General features: G+C 32.5%; 1 non-coding gene across 1 annotated transcript; it reads right to left on the bottom strand.

Moving 5' to 3' along the window:
- Nucleotides 1-7399: 7399 nt before the first annotated feature.
- On the bottom strand, nt 7400-7506 carry LOC121212960 (small nucleolar RNA R71). The gene has a single exon (XR_005908330.1). It is a non-coding gene; the product is annotated as a small nucleolar RNA R71 (small nucleolar RNA).
- Nucleotides 7507-8047: the final 541 nt, after the last annotated feature.

Here is an 8047-nt window from a genome sequence, read left to right as displayed (position 1 = left end):
TTTTCATCATCAAACAATAAAAAAAACAAGCTCTCATCAATGGAAAATCAAAAAATGCACAACCAATTCAAAAATTCAAACATGGGCTAGCTAGTACTCGAAGCAACGATCTCAAAAACGTAAAAATTATCAAAAACCGAACACAAAACATACCTAAATCACTTTATGCAAGTGCCAAAACTAAGGAAGCTTCAATGGCTTTGTTTTTCTAAGGAAGCTTCAATGGCTTTCTTTTTCTCATCAATATTTGGCCAAAAGATCAATTTGCATGGCCATTTTATATTTTGATTTTATTAATAACATTTTAATATACCATTTACCTTTTTATCCTTTATAATAATACATAATTTCATATATGCCAAACCACCAATATCCACTATCATAAAATAATGGTTTAATTAATAAATAGGGACTTCTACTTTAGTAGAACATAGCAAATAAACACTTGAACAATTAGAATGTAACTTTTGCATTTTACGTGATTTAGTCCTTTTACTGAATCGAGTACTCAAACGATAAAATTTTCATACGAAAATTTCACACATATCAATTCACATATTTTAAACACAAAAATAATATTAAAATATTTTTCTAACTCGGATTCATGGTCCCGAAACCACCGTTCCTATAGGGTCTAAATCGGGTTGTTACATAAATGATTTGATATGTGGAAATTGTCATATGTATTAAAGTTGGGAAAATGAATTTGTGTAATGTATATGTATATATGATACTAAAGGCTAGATTTAAGTAGATGGGAATGGTTGTCTTTGCTGAAATGGTACAACTATGGTATTGGTTTATTTGTATAGGTGATGCAATTTGGTACCATTTTGAAATAGGCAGTCATGTCATGACGTCGAGCTCTTTTCATCTCTTGACGTCACCACAACAAACCATCAGTGAGTTACGTCACGATGAGTAACCCTTGAAGTCGCAACGTTAACCCTACATTTTACTTACTTTTCAATTTGATCCTAATTCAACCTCGGGTTAAGAAAAGAGCTTTTGTAACCTCGTATAAGACCCAAAAATGATAGAAATTCATATTAAGATTAATTAATATCATTAATAGCATATATAGGTAATTGAATCGTAGTTGCTCCAACAATCGATGTGGCATCCCATAGCTTGGATTTGGTGATCGAATGGGGTATTAGGTATTACACTTTGTGTTGTTCACTTTTTAGAAACCATGAAACTTAACAATGTTTTTAACTCCTGAAGCCATTCAAATCAATCTATTTACACCTTGAAGCTACATCATTTTCTTTATCAACATATAAATCAAGCTTTGTTGCAAAGTATTGGAGTCCATCTTCTTCATTTCTTCTATTAAAATTCCTTCCAAAAAATTGTTGCTATTGTTGTTAAAACAACAGTTGATTATGAGTCCAGAAAGTGGGCAGATTGCAAACAAACTAAATAACAAGTGCAAGAAAGTAAAAATGACAACCAAAAACTTGGCTACACTATTTGAGTTTCTCTTACATCTGTAAGGCCTTACCTAGAGAGCTAATCCACTATTCTACAACACGTACAATGTAACACCCTATACCTAACCCGATTGGCGAATCCAGATAAAAAGTGTCACATCGTACTAACCAATTTTTAACTAATTGATCTGCCAAAATAAAACGCTACAGTTACAAATTCCTAGTTTAAGTTATTAATATATGAATTTATGAAAAGTTTAACAAAAATGACTTTACAACATTTAAACAATTACTCATCATAGAATACTTTATACCTAGATCATACACAGTTACAAAAGATTCAGACCCCTAGGCTCGACCTCTAGGTTACCCCGCTATATGCATGTTATAATTAAGAACACTAATTTGCCTAAACTTGAGCGAATTCTAGCTTGATTCCTCCTCAACTCCTCATATAAACTATTATACCTAGAAAACATTACAAAATTAAGTAAGCTCAAAGGAACTTAGTGAGTTTATAATATTTCATACCATTTATGAAACCATATGTAACACCCCTTACCCGTGTTCAACACCGAAACAGGGTACGAGGCATTACCGGACTTAATCACTAATCATCGTATAAAAACTGATTCATAATTTCACTCTAATCTAAAACTTTTTCAAACACATTCAAGTTGTCCCTTAAAAAGAGCTTACAAGGCCCATATCATGCTTTAATCCAACCACACACATAGGCAAGCATGCACATTCATAAATTGCATCATTTAATTAATAACATAATCAAGACTATCTACATTAAATGACTTTATACAATAGAGACCTTCAAATAACATAGGTCAGTATTTTAAGCCAATTCCTAGCAACTTAATAACAATTAAACGAGTCTCCATACATGCCAAAGACTTAAAATACTTTAAAACCTTTATATATCGATCAATAGTTTGATAGTGTGATTTAACCTCCGGCGACCTCCAACTCGAGCTAACATCTTCGACACTATAGGAAAAAGGAAAGGAAGGGAGTAAGTGTTATAGCTTAGTAAGTAAGTATGTAAATATTATTAAACAATACATTATCATACTTTAAACAAAGTCACAATATGTTCCCGGAATATTACCATCACAAACACAGATACTTTCACCATTACAATCATAAACAGGTTCAAAATAAGCCGTCTAACAGAGTACCAACAACTAAATTATTTATTTATGGAGCTAAAGAACTCCAAATTACAAACCGTTAATTTTCCATGAAACTATATTCACCTATATTCTTACCATAAAATTTTCAGAATTTCTGGTCTAGCCAATTAGTACAGTTTATTCATTGAATTTACCCCTGTTTCACTGCTCAACTATTCTAACCACTCTTCACTACGAATCAATTTTCTCCTCGTACAGAATTCAAAGGATGTTCTCGTTTATTTCATTTGGAACTAGACTTATTAAGGATTTCAAGCATATAAATTATATCCCCTAATTATTTTTGTACAATTTTAATGATTTTTCCAAGTAAGAATAGGGGATCATGTAGTCATTCTGAACCAGTCTCTCAAAAACTTAAATATCTCATAATATAGAATTCCTTTGCTTGCTCTGTTTCTGTTATATGAAAATAGACTCATTAAGATCTAATTTGATATCTCATTCAGTCTCTGATTCAATTTCTACTATTTTTGGTAAATTTTTAGATTCACGTCACTGCAACTATCCAAAACAGTTTTATTGTCACTTTTGATCTTTCACACTTCAATTGTATTCATCACTTTCCCATAACAATCTTTCCAATTTCCAATCACATATCGAGCATACTGCTCATAAGTTACACACGTATATACTTACACTTATCATCACAAAGTCATACACAATTTCATTTAATCAATTTCCCAGTTGAACGTTTCGGAATAATAACAGATACGCGATGGTATCGCACACAACCCACCTTTAAAATCGAAGCTCTCTTGTACACATAGTGGCCTTCACTTAGCACCACTCATGTGACCTAGCTCGATTGTACACATAATTTTGGCTCTCTTGTACACATGGTGAACACTTAGTACCACCCATGTGACCTAGCCAGTTTATCTCGTAACTCTCTTATCTACACAGTGTCCTTCACCTGGAACCACGCATGCGACCTAGCTACATATATCCCGTAGCTCTCTTGTCTACATGGTGTGCACATAGTATCACCCATGCGACCTAGCTACATCATAATGTCTCGTAGCTCTCTTGTACACATGATGTGCACTCAGCACCATACATGTGACCTAGCTACATACCATCTGTATCATCCAATCTTTCCAAAGGTTCAACCGGGATTTCTCTCTCTTTCTAATACTTGATTCCATACTTCCAATAGTCAATTATGATTCAAAAATCAGCTACAATACATAAAATATGCTGAAATACAAAAACATAATAAAGATAATGTATTATTTACATACAAACTTACATACTTTCTCATTTCCATGTCGAATTAATATTGAACATTTAAATCATCATAATTATACTTACTTTCAACACCTCGGCAATCATAGTAAATATATCAATTTTACATTGAAACATGCATAAATTAATGCTTATTATACATATGAACTTACCTTGATACTAAAACTGCCATTTTACCAACTTTCTCGATTTTCGATTTTTTTCTCATTCTAGATTCAAATCTCATTTTCCGGGATCTAAAACATCATATTTTACTTATTTAATTAATTTACTATTCAAAACAGTCCTTAACTCAAACTTTTTCAAATTACAATTTTGCCCCTAAACTTTTACATATTTACACTTTTGCCCCTAGGCTCGGGAATTAAACTTCAACCCTTATTCTTATGTTTTATGACATGCTGATCATTTTTTCCTTCTATGACAACATCAAATTCTCACTCTAACACATACTTATGAACAATAATAAGTTTTACCGATTAAGCCGTTTTACTCATTTTTGCTTAAAATCACTTAGCAAAAGTTGTTTAACATAATTTCAGCCTTCATATTCTACCATAAAACATCAAAATAAACACATTTCACCTATGGGTATTTTTCCAAATATGAACCCTAGCTTAAATTATTGCTAGAGTAAGCTTAATCAAGTTCCCGGGATTCCAAAATCGTAAAGAACTTGAAAAACAGGGCTAGAACGGACTTACTATTGAGCTTGGAAAGCTTGAAAACCCTAGCCATGGCTTCCCCCATGCTAATTTCGGCCTCCATGAAAAGATGAGTCAATTTTGGCTTTATTTTACCTTTTTATTTCTTTTAATTACCAAATGACTAAAATGCCCTTAAGGCCTTTCTTTAAAATTTTGTCCTATTCATGCCCATTTTTTTCAAACAAAATATAATGGTATAATTACCATTTAAGGACCTCTTCTTTAAACCCCCATTTCAATCAAGTACTTATGAATTAGAACACATATTTTGCAACTTTTGCAATTTAGTCCTAAAAGTCCAATTAAGCACTTTATCAGTAAAATTACTTAACGATATTTTTACACAATATTTTAATCAATAAATAAACCTTAAAACTTAATCGAAATAAATTTTTTGACTTTGAATTCGTGGTTCCAAAACCATCGTTCCGTTTAGGCCCTAAATCGGGCTGTTACAGCAACTTCTGCAAATAAGCCCTAATAGGCAAATTAAACATGCAATCTATAAAAATTCTTATCAATACTCTAACACATGCATCTAATCACTCGGTAAATCATAAAAATTAATTGAAATAAACTTTTCTATCTCAGATTTGTGGTTTTGCAACCACTATTCCATTTAGGCCCTATTTCGAGATGTTACACCATAAGCTAGAATTTCATGGGTTTGATCACCTATTTGACATCATTTTCACCATTATAGTTTGCACATATTTGATAACACTTGAAAAGAGTTATATTTTAGGCCTCTAGATTAAATTAATTGTTTGTAATTAAGAAATATATCTATATTTTAGGATAATTTTGGAACATTGCGCTATATTGGTCATCATTTATTACTTTTATTACTTGGGAAGGAAAAGTTGTGGTTGTGGTTAGACACAGGTACAAGTAGAAGAAAAGGATGAAGAGGATATAGAAGAAAAATAAGGTAAGTGAAACATTGTCATAGCAAATGGTGAGATTTATTGTCAACACAACTACCATGGCAATTCTAGGAAAATGATTCAACACTTTATCCGCTTCACTTTCAGCTAGCTAGATGTATACTAGAAAAACCACACTAAAAAGAGAAAAAAAATGTGTACTGAGAGGGACGGATCCACCAATTAAAGAAAGAGAAAGAAGACATGAGCAAAGGGGGAGAATTGGCATGAGAAAGAGACTGATGACTGTAATTTGCTCTCTACGCAAAGAAAACTCTATTGAGAATTCCAAAAAAAGAAAGGGTAGCAGCTTAGAAGAGAGCAGAATACAGAAGTAAGGAAAAGGAAGAGAAATCTATCCTGGATTCACGAGCAATCTGAAGAACCAAGAGAAGCTAGAGTGTGGAATTAACTTCCTAAATATCTGCCTTTATTTTCGAGATTGAAAATTTGGTGATTCAAACTTATTTGAAAAATGTTGATGAATGATTCTATTTTGATGTTTACTTTTCCACCCATGAACTAAATCTTTTCTGGGTTGGAGTTGTTTGAGTGATTCTTTTATCATCTTTAATGCCCAGGATTTGAGATTGTCTATATCACTATTTCAATTGATTTATGCTTATTTTAAATACATGCATGCAAGCTTTAGACATAGTTGAATGTATGATGTCGTCTTTGCTGTATTTAATTCTAGAAAGGTTAAGAATACTGGATCTTGAATCGTTTGATGCAATCAAATACTCGACTGAATATTCGTAGCACTCTAGACATAGATGTTGCGAGTTGTACATAAAAGAATGTCATTGTAGTTATCAATCCCAAGTTCTGTAAACGTACCTGAACTTAGATTTTTAGCTTAAGATCTAGCTATCGAAAGAGGTAGGTCATAGTAACAAATCTCTAGTTAGTAGATTAAACAATATTTTTGTTTGATATAAACATTTCACCTGAATAATTCCAACCCTATTCATTCAACAACAGAAATACTCTTGATATTCTTTGTGAATTTCAGTAATACATCATTTTATTTGTCATATCAATTCTTTGTTTTTTATCATTTAATTTCAGTAATTCATTATTCAAGTTTCTTATTCACTCTAAGATTATTTCCTGATATGTTGGTAAAATTTACAAGATTATAATAACGTATTCAATTTCTTACCAGTTCCTGATCCCTGTGGAGACGATACTTACTTATCACTTTATTACTTGAATGACGTGTACACTTGCACAATTGCACTAGTAATTTTACACGCAACAGGTTTTTGTCTCTGTTGCCGGGGATCGGCAATATTGGTGAAAAGTTGGTTTGTTATTATTCCTGTTATTTTTGTTAGAGCAGTTAATTAGTATTTTATTTTATTTTTCAAGTTTGTATTAGTGAAAGAGAAGAAGTATTCAAGAGGATATAGAACATTTTTTTAATCCTAAAATTGAAAGGACATTAAGGTGAAGAAGAAAAAAGTTAAGAGAAATGGAGAGAATTAGAAATGATCTAATCATAGAAGATCAAGTACTTCAGAATGAAAGGAATACTAATATTCCTCGAATCATAGATGACAGAGACAAACCCATCAGAGAACATGTAGTGCCTATTTTGGATTATCTAAATCCAAGAATTGTTAGGCCACATATTCAAGCCCAACAATTTGAATTAAATCAGTAATGTTTCAAATGCTGTAAACGGCAAAACAGTTTAGTGGCTTAGGTAGTAGGGCATCCTTGAAGATGCCCTTAGATTAAAATTTTTCCCTTATTCATTGTATGATCATGCTAGATCATGGTTGAATATGTTACCAACAGGTACGGTGGCATCTTAGAATGAACTGTGTCAAATATTTCTGCTTAGATACAATCCTCCCAACATGAATGCCAAGCTTAGGAATGACATTACATTGTTTAGGCAATCAGAAGATGAAACATTATATGAAGCATGGGAGCATTTCAAAGAACTAATTAGAAAATACCCGATGCATGGTTTTCAGCATTGGACACAGATGGAAATGTTCTACAAAGGATTAAATGCTCATACACGAATGGTGGTAGATATCTACTAGTGGGACATTGCTTGACAAATCCTACAATGAAGCATACAAAATTCTAGAAAGAATAGCAGACAATGATTATGATTACCCCATTACTAGAGTTAGTACTGGTAGAAGAGTTGTTGGAGCAATGGAACTTGATGCGATTACCTCTTTAACAGCTCAAGTATCATCTTTGATAAATATGATTAAAACTTCATGAAGGTTGCAAAACTAGCATGCCTATACTGTGGAGAAGATCATGTTTTTGATGAATGCCCATCCAATCTAACCTTTGCTACTACATGGGGAATTTTAATCGTAGCAACAACAATCCCTACTCCAACACATACAATCCAGGGTGGAAACAACATCCAAATTTTAGCTAGAATAATCAAGAAATGGGAAATGCCAGCAATGTTAATTGATAGAATGTGTCTGGTGTACCACCTGGATATAGTCAACCAATGTCGCGGCAAAATGTGCAACAAAGTTCGT

The sequence above is a fragment of the Gossypium hirsutum genome, chromosome A13, assembly GCF_007990345.1.
Source record: "Gossypium hirsutum isolate 1008001.06 chromosome A13, Gossypium_hirsutum_v2.1, whole genome shotgun sequence".
In the NCBI taxonomy this organism is placed as follows: domain Eukaryota; kingdom Viridiplantae; phylum Streptophyta; class Magnoliopsida; order Malvales; family Malvaceae; genus Gossypium; species Gossypium hirsutum.
Note: the sequence above shows the minus strand (reverse complement) of the source record. Positions and strands in the feature narration are given on the sequence as shown.